This window comes from Lycium barbarum, chromosome 8 (genome assembly GCF_019175385.1).
Source record: "Lycium barbarum isolate Lr01 chromosome 8, ASM1917538v2, whole genome shotgun sequence".
NCBI lineage: Eukaryota > Viridiplantae > Streptophyta > Magnoliopsida > Solanales > Solanaceae > Lycium > Lycium barbarum.
This window is the reverse complement of record NC_083344.1, coordinates 51,525,272-51,538,076: the sequence shown is the minus strand read 5'-3', so window position 1 is coordinate 51,538,076 and position 12,805 is coordinate 51,525,272.

Here is a 12,805-nt window from a genome sequence, read left to right as displayed (position 1 = left end):
TTGTTGTAATCATGGATATGTGAGGAGAGTGAAGGAATTTAATGGTTAGAGTTGGAGTTAAATTGTTGTGGGTTGTTGTAAGGATTATAGAGATAATAATGTGGTTTTATTGCACATGAGTAGATGATGTGGTGTCGAGTGGCTGCTGTTGTATTTCCCTGATATTTTCTGAAAATATTGCATGAAATAAGGTATAAGAAGTGCATATGGGCTGCTTGGTGTATTGCAAGTGTTCGTTAGAATTTCGGGCATCGTTATGTTACAGTTGGGGGCTGTTTTGATATGTTGTTGTTCTTGTTGAAATAAAAGAATTGAAGATATGGTTGTGTCCATATGTTATTGTTGGTATTTCTGTGTCAACAGGAGAGCAATTGGAAATTCGGATAGACGAGTTTATAGGGGAAATGCTGCCCAAATTTTTGTAGACAAGTGATGAGTTAAAGATTGAATACCAAAAGCCTTATAGTTAACAATTGGTAAAAATGACCATTTGTAGGTTTTGGGCGAAACGGAGATTGAGTTTGGACAAGGGTGAGTAGCGCGAAAGGTATGTAAAGCTTATCCTTTCCTTCTTTGGCATGCCCTAGGTCTATTAGGTTGAGATTTCGGCCTCGGGGACCATCCTGCTCATCGTAACCCGAGATTAGTTTTCGTTACTATTCATTCAATAAAATTGAATTATAAAAGGTGCATTTTACTAGAAAAGTGGTTGGACTTCCAAAACGTTTACAAATGTAACCCGATCGTTCTAAAACTTTCTTGGATGACTCCATAGTGTCTAATGGGCGTGATTCTCGTCCGCCGCCTCGACTTGGCCCGAGGTGGGCCCGCTATCCCCGATGCCTCTCTTATTGTTCTGTTTGTCTTATTCCCGTACGCTAAGTCAAGGGAACTCATGGTTATTGTTCCGACTACTAAACGGGAGATATTTTATCTATCCCGAGATGGATTTTAATGATTATTGACCCAATTGTGGGGACCGAAACCCTGACATGTGATGTACGGCTTTAGCCAATGTACTATTGTCCAGAGTTAGCAGGTAACTCCTGGTTATTATGCTGTTCACTATATGATAGGTGTTATGACCACCTTCATGAGCATTATAAAATGTTTTTGACATCTAAAGCGTTTTTAAAAATCTTACCCTGAGATTCTGGACAAACTACTTATTTTCTTTATTTTCCGATATACGATTTTGGTATACCTGAGTCCTGTGTGATGCATGATCCTGGCATGTGTGATTATGTTTGGAAAGTGATAATTTGGCATTTTGTCTGGTTATCTTCTGTGTTACCGAGTCCCCGGCCGGTTATGTGAATATGCGCATATGTGATATTGGCCGCTGGACCCTCGACCTCGGCGTGCCCGACATTGACTGCTGGACCCTTGACCGCGTCATGCCGGACGTGTGGCATTGACTGCTGGACCCTTGACCGCGTCTGCCGCACTTGTGATTATGCCGACATAGACCGCTGGACCCTTGACCGCGGTATGTCGAACTTGTGATAGAAAACCGCTGGATACTTGACCGCGGTATGTGTGATTGTGACCGCTAGACTTATGGCCGTGGAAATTGTGCGTTGATTCTTCTATGTGTGTGAAACAAAGATGTTTTCCAAAAGAAAGCAAACATTTTGTCATCCCGATTGCCGTGTTGATTTCTCCGGAACTTCTTTTGCCTGTTGTACGCCGGATACAACTCCTTAGTATGCGGGTTATTGTGCTCCCTTTCTATATATCGTATTTCAGTTGTGACTTTGCTTTCTGTGTTGTATGCTTTACATACTCAGTACATATTCCGTACTGACCCCTCTTCTTCGAGGGCTGCGTTTGATGCCGCGCAGGTACTCCCAGGTGAGTTGAAGACAGTATAGAAGATGTTCCAGTGCAGATGGCAAGCTCCATTTGTTCCCGGAGTGCTGCCGAGTCAGAGTTGGTATGTTATGCTTTCTGGATTACGTTAGAGACTTTGCAGACAGCGTCGTGGGTATTGGTTGTCAGTCTGTAAGTGGCTCCGTCAGCCTAAATGTCGGTCTGTGTTATTTACTGAATTTTGTATGATTATTGATTCGTTATGCTTGGAAGCTACGTGAAAGAATATTTCTGGAAAAAAAATTACGATGTATTTCATCTCATTTGATTTGAAAAGTTTGACATGATTTTATGTGCAGCAAGAGTCTGAGGGTTCGCTCGGCCCTAGGTAAGGGTCGGGTGCCCATCACACCCTAGCGGAATTAGGGTGTGACAAACTGGTATCAGAGCAGGTCTGTCCTAGGGGTTGTCTGCAAAACCGTGTCTAGTAGAGTCTTGTTTATCGGTGTGTTGTGCACCACATCGATAAACAGGAGGCTACAGGGCATTTAGGGTGTTACCTTTCTTTGGATCTTAGATCGTGCGATAGAGCCAGCCATAAGAAATGAAATTCCTTTTACTAACCTTTGATTTCAGCTGAAGAATGATATCGACAAAAGAAAGTGACCGATGATAAGCTACACAATACGCAAGTAAGTTATGGTACGAAAGAGGCGTGTCGGGTAAGGTAAGAATATTGGAATTTGATTGAAATGTGAGATTTGAGGATGAAAGAGAAGGTGGATAGAAAAGTACAGCAGAACAGATAGTTAAAGGATCAGGTACGTCTCGAGGTGCCATATGTGAGGTAAGTCCCGACACCTTTATACTTTTATTTAAAATTGTTAGCCCTGTGTGGCTATGATACGATGTGATATGATGTGTATATACGTATGTGTGTTGGCCCTGTGAGGCATGGTCGGTATTTCCTGCGTGCAGGTTTTGGGATAGTAAGAAATACAGAGGAACCTCTGCCCAAATTTTTCCAGAAATATGAATAGGAAAATGAGATATAAGTTCTTAGCATGTTTTGAAAGTCGATACCGATAGGGAAAATCTATTATGTTGGGTTAAATTCTAAGAGATACCCTACATGTCATTCGTAAGAAGCATCATCCTTACTTGGGAAATTTTATTTTGGGAAAGCATATATGATCAGCAAATTTCTGGAGATCATTTCAGGAGGGATTGGGGACCCAGGTGAACCTGAGTAAAGGGGCGATAGAAGAGTTGAGTCAAAAATAGAGAAACGACACGAGATAATATGCTTGAAGTGTTATAAGTAGGATTAAGGGAAATTGCGAAATGGTGTAAGTTAGATGGTCAGAACGAGCTAGTTACTAGAAGACAGTGAATTTAAAGAGAACGAGCAAGAAGAACTCGACTTAAGCTTCAAGTATAGATGGATATGGTAAGTTGCAGTCGATTACCGAGGTAGCTAAATCGTGTCTACTATATTTGGAAGATCAATATTAACAGATGTCAGGTGGAGAATGGCATTAGTCTAAGTAAAGAAAGGCACAACATGATAGATGAGTTCAAGTTACAAGTGAATCGTTATAAGATCACCAGAAGCAGTATAATTATGTAGGACTAATTTGACATTCGGGGACCAATGTTCCTAAGGGGGGCAGGATGTTACACCCCGTAAGAGTCTGTGCTATTTTAATTAAGACAAGAAAGAATGAGTTAAGAAAGTTCAAGGAAAGTTAATCGAGTTAGTAAGAATATCGTTATATATATGGTTGCCTTAAGTATCCCGAGGTGACATCGTAACCTAAAGGATTTGAAATCACGTTATGAGCGTATATGAGGTAATATGAGTGCCCTTTTAAAGTATTTGAGATTATTAGTAATGATATTGATGATGCATAAAAGATATGAATATATTTTTGCGATTGGAGTTTCGTCGAAACTTCGTAAGTTCTCCAGTTACGTTTAAGGTTATGGTGATTCTCCGGACCATTCGAGACGTGTATGGATTGTTATGTATATATATGGGTATGTATATGTATGTATAAGAGGTTACATGAGAGTTGGAAGAGGATTAGAAGATAAACGAATCTAAACAAAATGAATCGGAACAACTTCCGTAAAATCTCGGACCAGATTTTTAGCCCATATTGTTGGGGGCATATATCCTAGTATATGAGGAGGTTTAAGGTGTTTCAAAAGCCTAAAATTAAGTTCATCGAGTCTAGTTTTCAACGCAACAAACCGCTCGTCAAAATGATATTTGGATAAGGAAATATGGACGATGCAATTTGGGCTGGCAGGGCAGCAAGTTTGGACCCGACCCAAACACTAATGTTTTGGCCCATGAGGCCCATTAACGTTAATATATATGGCAAATTCACTTGAGGGCTGATCATTTTCAGCTAATATCCTCCACAAACATTAGAGAGAGAGAGAGAGATCCTAGGCCAAGGAAGCCATTTTGATCAAAATCCGAGCTCCGAATCCCGAAGCTCATGAAGAGAAAAACGTTGTACGTTGCGTTGCCTTCAATTTGAGATAAATATTGGTCTTGGGGGATGAAATTTTCGTGGTGGAGCTTCTGATAAGGTATTTATAAAATTCCTTTTATGTTATTAAAGTGTTTATTTAGAGTTTTAACGAATTAGAACGGAGAAAACAACATTATAAACTCGTTTGTTGTTTTGTTGAAATTTATGGGTGAGGGGCTGTTTTAATTGAAATTGATGGACTGATTTGAATTAATATTTTGGTTGTTGTAATCATGGATATGTGAGGAGAGTGAAGGAATTTAATGGTTAGAGTTGGAGTTAAATTGTTGTGGGTTGTTGTAAGGATTATAGAGATAATAATGTGGTTTTATTGCACATGAGTAGATGATGTGGTGTCGAGTGGCTGCTGTTGTATTTCCCTGAAATTTTCTGAAAATATTGCATGAAATAAGGTATAAGAAGTGCATATGGGCTGCTTGGTGTATTGCAAGTGTTCGTTAGAATTTCGGGCATCGTTATGTTACAGTTGGGGGCTGTTTTGATATGTTGTTGTTCTTGTTGAAATAAAAGAATTGAAGATATGGTTGTGTCCATATGTTATTGTTGGTATTTCTGTGTCAACAGGAGAGCAATTGGAAATTCGGATAGACGAGTTTATAGGGGAAATGCTGCCCAAATTTTTGTAGACAAGTGATGAGTTAAAGATTGAATACCAAAAGCCTTATAGTTAACAATTGGTAAAAATGACCATTTGTAGGTTTTGGGCGAAACGGAGATTGAGTTTGGACAAGCGTGAGTAGCGCGAAAGGTATGTAAAGCTTATCCTTTCCTTCTTTGGCATGCCCTAGGTCTACTAGGTTGAGATTTCGGCCTCGGGGACCATCCTGCTCATCGTAACCCGAGATTAGTTTTCGTTACTATTCATTCAATAGAATTGAATTATAAAAGGTGCATTTTACTAGAAAAGTGGTTGGATTTCCAAAACGTTTACAAATGTAACCCGATCGTTCTAAAACTTTCTTGGATGACTCCGTAGAGTCTAATGGGCGTGATTCTCGTCCGCCGCCTCGACTTGGCCCGAGGTGGGCCCGCTATCCCCGATGCCTCTCTTATTGTTCTGTTTGTCTTATTCCCGTACGGTAAGTCAAGGGAACTCATGGTTATTGTTCCGACTACTAAACGGGAGATATTTTATCTATCCCGAGATGGATTTTAATGATTATTGACCCAATTGTGGGGACCGAAACCCTGACATGCGATGTACAGCTTTAGCCAATGTACTCTTGTCCGGAGTTCGCAGGTAACTCCTGGTTATTATGCTGTTCACTATATGATAGGTGTTATGACCACCTTCATGAGCATTATAAAATGTTTTTGACATCTAAAGCGTTTTTAAAAATCTTACCCTGAGATTCTGGACAAACTACTTATTTTCTTTATTTTCCGATATACGATTTTGGTATACCTGAGTCCTGTGTGATGCATGATCCTGGCATGTGTGATTATGTTTGGAAAGTGATAATTTAGCATTTTGTCTGGTTATCTTCTGTGTTACCGAGTCCCGGGCCGGTTATGTGAATATGCGCATATGTGATATTGGCCGCTGGACCCTCGACCGCGGCGTGCCCGACATTGTCTGCTGGACCCTTGACCGCGTCATGCCGGACGTGTGGCGTTGACTGCTGGACCCTTGACCGCGTCTGCCGCACTTGTGATTATGCCGACATAGACCGCTGGACCCTTGACCGCGGTATGTCGAACTTGTGATAGAAAACCGCTGGATACTTGACCGCGGTATGTGTGATTGTGACCGCTGGACTTATGGCCGCGGAAATTGTGCGTTGATTCTTCTATGTGTGTGAAACAAAGATGTTTTCCAAAAGAAAGCAAACATTTTGTCATCCCGATTGCCGTGTTGATTTCTCCGGAACTTCTTTTGCCTGTTGTACGCCGGATACGACTCCTTAGTATGCTGGCTATTGTGCTCGCTTTCTATATATCGTATTTCAGTTGTGACTTTGCTTTCTGTGTTGTATGCTTTACATACTCAGTACATATTCCGTACTGACCCCCTCTTCTTCGGGGGCTGCGTTTCATGCCGCGCAGGTACTCCCAGGTGAGTTGAAGACAGTATAGAAGATGTTCCAGTGCAGTTGGCAAGCTCCATTTGTTCCCGGAGTGCTGCCGAGTCAGAGTTGGTATGTTATGCTTTCTGGATTACGTTAGGGACTTTGTAGACAGCGTCGTGGGTATTGGTTGTCAGTCTGTAAGCGGCTCCGTCAGCCAAAATGTCGGTCTGTGTTATGTACTGAATTTTGTATGATTATTGATTCGTTATGCTTGGAAGCTACGTGAAAGAATATTTCTGGAAAAAAAAATTACGATGTATTTCATCTCATTTGATTTGAAAAGTTTGACATGATTTTATGTGCAGCAAGAGTCTGAGGGTTCGCTCGGCCCTAGGTAAGGGTCGGGTGCCCATCACACCCTAGCGGAATTAGGGTGTGACATCTTGGCTCTATCGCACGATCTTAGATATGAAAGAAAGGTAACATCCTAAATGTCCTGTAGCTTCCTGTTTATAGATGTGGTGCACAACACACCCATAAACAAGACTCTACTAGACACGGTCGGTAGACACTCCGAGGATGAACTGCTCTGATACCACTTTTGTCACAGCCCAACCCCGTGGGCCATGACTAGTGCCGGAGCTAGACACTCGTATACGTACCTGTTAAATATAGACAAACTGACTCTTAAGAACAATATGGAGATTTTGCAAAAGAACCTCAAAGGTTCACAGCGTCATCATATATAGGTATCCAGATAACCTGTCTCCTGAGGAGTCACAATTAATCAAAATGTAATATGATACGCAAGCCGACAAGGCCGCCACTACATGTCAATATGATACGCAAGCCGAAAAGGCTGCCACAACATGTCAATACCATACATAAGCCGACAAGGCTGTCACAACATGTCAATACCATACATAAGCCGACAAGGCTGTCACAACATGTCAATACTATACGTAAGCCGACAAGGCTATCATAACATGTCAATACCATACGTAAGCCATATAGACACAGCCGAACAAAACTTATACACAACCCACACATATGTCTACAGACCTCTAAGAGTACCGATTGCGAAATATGACGGGACAGGGCCCCGCCGTACCCCTGGATAAACATATAGATATGCATCATAAGCTCTGTACCAAAAGTCTAAGCTCCGGAACAATGGAGCTCTCTAAGACAGCTGAGTAGAAGTTCTATGCTGAAGGGTCATCAAACCGACTATTTGTACCTGTGGGCATGAAACGCAACCCCCCGAAGAAAGGAGGTCAGTACGAGATATGTACCGAGTATATAAAGCATGAAATACAATAAAGAGGATCATCACTGAAATAGGGATTACAGGAGACAAGTATGTAAATCAAAAATACCATTACACTTGCCTTATGAAATGTAAATTATGCATGTCACTCTCATATATCATACCCGGCCCATTATGGGACTCAGTGAATAAAGTCATCATATGCCATCCTTGGCGCCATAATCACATCATCATATCATCATATATATATATACCATACCCGACCCTCTAGTGGGGGACTCGGTGAACAATGCAGTGAGACTGTGCACGATAACATACCCGGCCCGGGACTCAGTGAAAGACATATTGAGGCATGCACGAGCAGAGTAGTGAGTAACCATATACAAACTAAATCATATCTGAGACTCAATAGAGTAATCAAAACGAACTACCATTTGGAAATCAAGACAATAGTCACATCAAGTACCTTTCGAATGTCACTATGGATTATATCAAAATAGAACTTCTGGAATCATATACACGTATCAAGACATAATGAAATAGCTTCTGGAAATCAAGAACATTAGCCATCCTAATGGCTCTAAGAATAGGAACTTCTTTGGAATCATATACACGTCATCTGTTTGTTTCATAAAGATCGTGCCAAAAGAAAGAAAGGATAACTTTACATACCTGTTATAGGTTAACCGTAACCAAGTTCGCTGTGTCGCCCCTTTAGCCTATTTAATATTAAAGTAACACTATCGTTAGTAAACTATACTTTCTAGCTTATAAATCTACAACCAATCATTTATAAGAATCATTTCTTAGTTCACACTTCTCGATTAGTACTTTGATTAATTAGTTAAGAACTTAACGGAAATCGGGCAGCATTTCCTCTGTATAACTCGCCTAACCCGAACTTCCAATTAATCTCCGATTAGCACAGTATCACCAACAATAACGATAACAACCCAATAACCTCTCCTGATCCTTTTTCACTTCAAATCATTAACATCGAAGATTTTACACCAAACAGACCAACATACGCTTCTTATACGATATCGTATACGTTTGTTTTCTTCAAAATTTACGAGCTATATCAACAACAAAACGACAACAACATCGACCACCATCCGGGTGCAATAAAACTACTTCAATGTCATTAATAACAAGCTCAAAACAGTCCACCAAAATTACGACATCTTAATACGATTTTCGATCTTTACTTCGCAAAATTACAAACACACGGAAAAGAGCATAATATTGCCGTGAACAACAGCACCTATAATTATTTATAATTATATTTCCAGCCCTCCAACATAAACAAATTATCATCAATTACACTACATGGACCTTTATCTTTACATCAAGAAGAACTCAAGGTGAAGTTTTCCAAAGTGAAGATGAATTTATTTAAAAGGGTTGCTGAATTCTTACCTTAATTATTAGAGGAAAGGGAGTAGGATGAACAAAAGAGGAGCCTCCCCAACACTTCCACAAACAACACCTCCAAAACCAAGATGAAAATTGCAAAATAATTGCCTTAGAGGGGCTGGCCGTACCGTTTATCTTGTGCTGGCCGTGTGGTTTGTTTTGGAAAGAGATTATAATGATCAAGAGGGCCCTGGTATATATATATATATACGTGTGCAGCGCGCATGCGTACAGCCGCTCCAAAGATGGCTTCCTTCACCTTGAAGAGTTCGTATGTGTCAACTTGTAATGGCCAAATTGCCATGGACGGTGGAAGAGGCAATTGTTGTCTTTACTTGCCAATTGTTTACTTACAAGGAATACATATATAAAACTGAGGACCTGATCTTGCCTATACTAATTATATGTCTCATATTATGCTAATCATGTGTATTATGCATATTTACATGCTGGTATATCTCATGTTAACATCATAACCAATCCTTGTTAACTTTCTAAATTACTCGGCTTCTAATCTCTTCCAACATGTACTTAGCACTTGTTAAACATAGTATAAATAATTATAACCTCAAAATATCCTTGCTCTTCAAGCGTTCGTCGGGTACTTATGACACAACTCAACGTGCAAAGGTACGAGATGTAACAGCACAAAAACACGGGATGTAACACTTATCGCTTGTTAAACATAGCATAAATACTTCTAACGTCAAAAATAATAATTTCCTTGAACTAATGTCGGTTCACTTACGACAAGTCCAATGCACAAAAGTATGGGATGTAACAACTATAGCGCGGCTAGGTGTGAGAAAGTCCATATATATATACATAAAGCATGCATGAGAGCCCAAAGAAATTTTATAACTTTATTGGTGATACAATAACGGATACGCAAAAACGAGAAATTAAGAAGATAAACAAAGGAAAAGAAAAGATAGATAATTTGACACAACTTAAGATTCAATTAGCAACCAAAGTTATATAAAACTAAGACCTCTAAATTATCATCAAAGGAAACACCAAATTCTTAAGTTGACCTCAAGGGAATTGAATGCCTAAGCAACCAACCTCTCAACAATCAAAGATTCAACAAGAGCCATCCATGACCTCTGTCACAAGTTTCTCTCTCTAAAGAAAACCCTAAAACACTCAATATATTTTTCAATTCGTCAAAATCTCCCCCAAGAAATAAAAATACTAGCTATTTATACTAATGAAATAAAGAAGACACTACATTATTACAATTATACCCTTAATGAAGTAAGGGCCATGTTTGGATGTCTTCCATGGAAGTGAAACTTGAAAAGGCTTGCATTTAAGTACTAGCCCCTTTTGCATGCATAGCCTCCTTCTCCAAATAGCCTCCCAAGCTATCTTCCATATCTTGAATGTGACATTCTTGAAGCCTTCCATCCAAGCTATCTCCAATATCTTGAAGGCCATCCTATGTGGACCTCTCATGATCTTCAAAGACTCCATCTTCATAAAGCTCGATTGAGTTGGTCTTGTATCATTCTCCCCTTCTTGAAAATGATTCGTCCTCAAATCTAAACCTTGCAAAATCATAAGGTAGACAAACAAAAACCAAGTCCTCAAAGGATGAGGGTTAGTGTTAGGGTGGACTAACCTACCACCATGCCAAGTAAGCAAAAAATTGTGATATAGATAAGTATCAACCATTTTCAAGCAAAATAAGCTCTCAAGTAGAGCACTAACAGCTTGGCTAGCCCAAAGATTAAGAAATCAGGATATTCTTAAAGAGCCAAGGGTTTCACAAGTTGGCAGGACATACAAATGATCCTCAATTTCAAAATGATACCATTCACACCAAGTTAAGACTTGACCGGGGTCAAAGGGAAAGGATACCCACATATCACGGCCAAGGCAACAACTAAGTGCCCCAATAGGACCCCGCCCTCCATAAGATGCACTCCCAAAAAGATCATAAATGTCATCATATGCAAATAGATAGTAAAGAAAGGCGTCACGCAAAATAACTTCATCTAGGGTGTCCTCAATTATAGTTTTACTATTAAACTCAAGAGCATGGTCAATCATACTACTACTATTCGGAACACCCAAGAGACAAGTTTCACCTTATGACGATTTCATAATGTAATCGGAGGCTACCGACCTTACGTCACTCCGATAACGTTATAGCTTCTTTTTGGGCTCGCTTGCATGCTATGGTATATATGTATATACGTATATGTACACGGGGAAGAAGGGAGCAGGGCAGAGCGCTATAGACGCGGGGTTACACACGATACATGTAGCCGTATTTGACTAGATATCATCCCGGACGCGGGATATTTACACACATTCATGGTTAAATGGATCGGCTGCCGACGCCTCGGCAATATATATTATGTTTTATTTTCATATATGAACACAAAATGTTTTTTTTGAAGACAGCTTAGCATGCATGGCATCTGCCCTGGGTGGCACATACATGTACAGGTTACTCTATTATCGCTCTAAATGTCCTATGATTTCATTATGTATTGGTTGAAATTTATATTCCTCTCTTTACTATTTTCATGCCTTACATACTCGGTACACTATTCGTACTGACGTCCCTTCTTGTGGACGCTGCGTTTCATGCCGCGCAGGTAAGCAGGTAGACGGGTCCGGTTCTAAGAAGCTTCACCAGCGGTTCACAGAGAGTGCTCCAGTCATTTCGGAGCCACTGTTTATTGGTACTATTTTGTGTATATATATATATTCGGGCGTGACAGTGCTCGGCCCTTCTCGTGTATATGTGTATTATGTCTAGAGGCTCGTAGACAGATGTGTACAGTTAAATGTTTTGTACTTTTAGCAGTCCTAGTCGATGTATAATGTGTTAGTAAAGGTTGTTCGCCTATGTTCATAACTATGCTACAATTGTTAATGTTAAGTAACAGAAAAAAAAATGGTATAGGTCATACGGCCCACTTAGTAATAAGGATATGAGACAAGATAAGGGGTGCTCGGTACAAGTACCGGGTACTCGTCACGGCCCCTAGTCGGGTCGTGACAGTAAGTCAGTGTAAGTACAACAGAGGAATTGATTAAATGTATCTCTTGATGATAAGTTCAGTTATAAGTGTGTGAACTAAACAAATTGAATACAAAGGTAAGCAACGGTACAAAAGATATATGTCGGGTAAGGTAAGAATATTGAGGTATGATTGAAATGTAAAGCTGAAGAATGAAAGGAGAAAGTAAATAGGAAGGTATAACAAAGGAAGATCGCTAAAGGATCAGGTACATCTCGAGGTGTGATATATGAGGTAAGTTTCGACATCTTTGTATTTTTACTTGAAATTGAGAGCCCTGTGTGGCGGAGATCGGGAGCCTTGTGTGGCTGAGATTGGGAGCCCTCTGTGGCTGAGATATGTCATGTATATATATTAGTCCTGTGACGCATTGTTGGTATTTGTTGCGTACAGGTTTTGGATAGTAAGAAATGTAGAGGAAACTCTGCCAAAATTTTCCTAGAATTTAAAGGAGATAAAGATATAAGCTTGTAATATGTCCTAATGGGAAAAGATGTTGTGTAAGAAGTAATGGCAGGACTGGATTAAGTTTGGAGTATCGTTGACAACTACAAGAGATGAGTTAAATGTTGTTGAATTGATAGTAACGGTAATTATAAGATCGACATTGATATGGTAAAGAGAAATACTAAGAGTAAATTTGGGAGATTGGTAGTACTAAAACATGACATAGAAGAGAAAGGGTAACTCCAA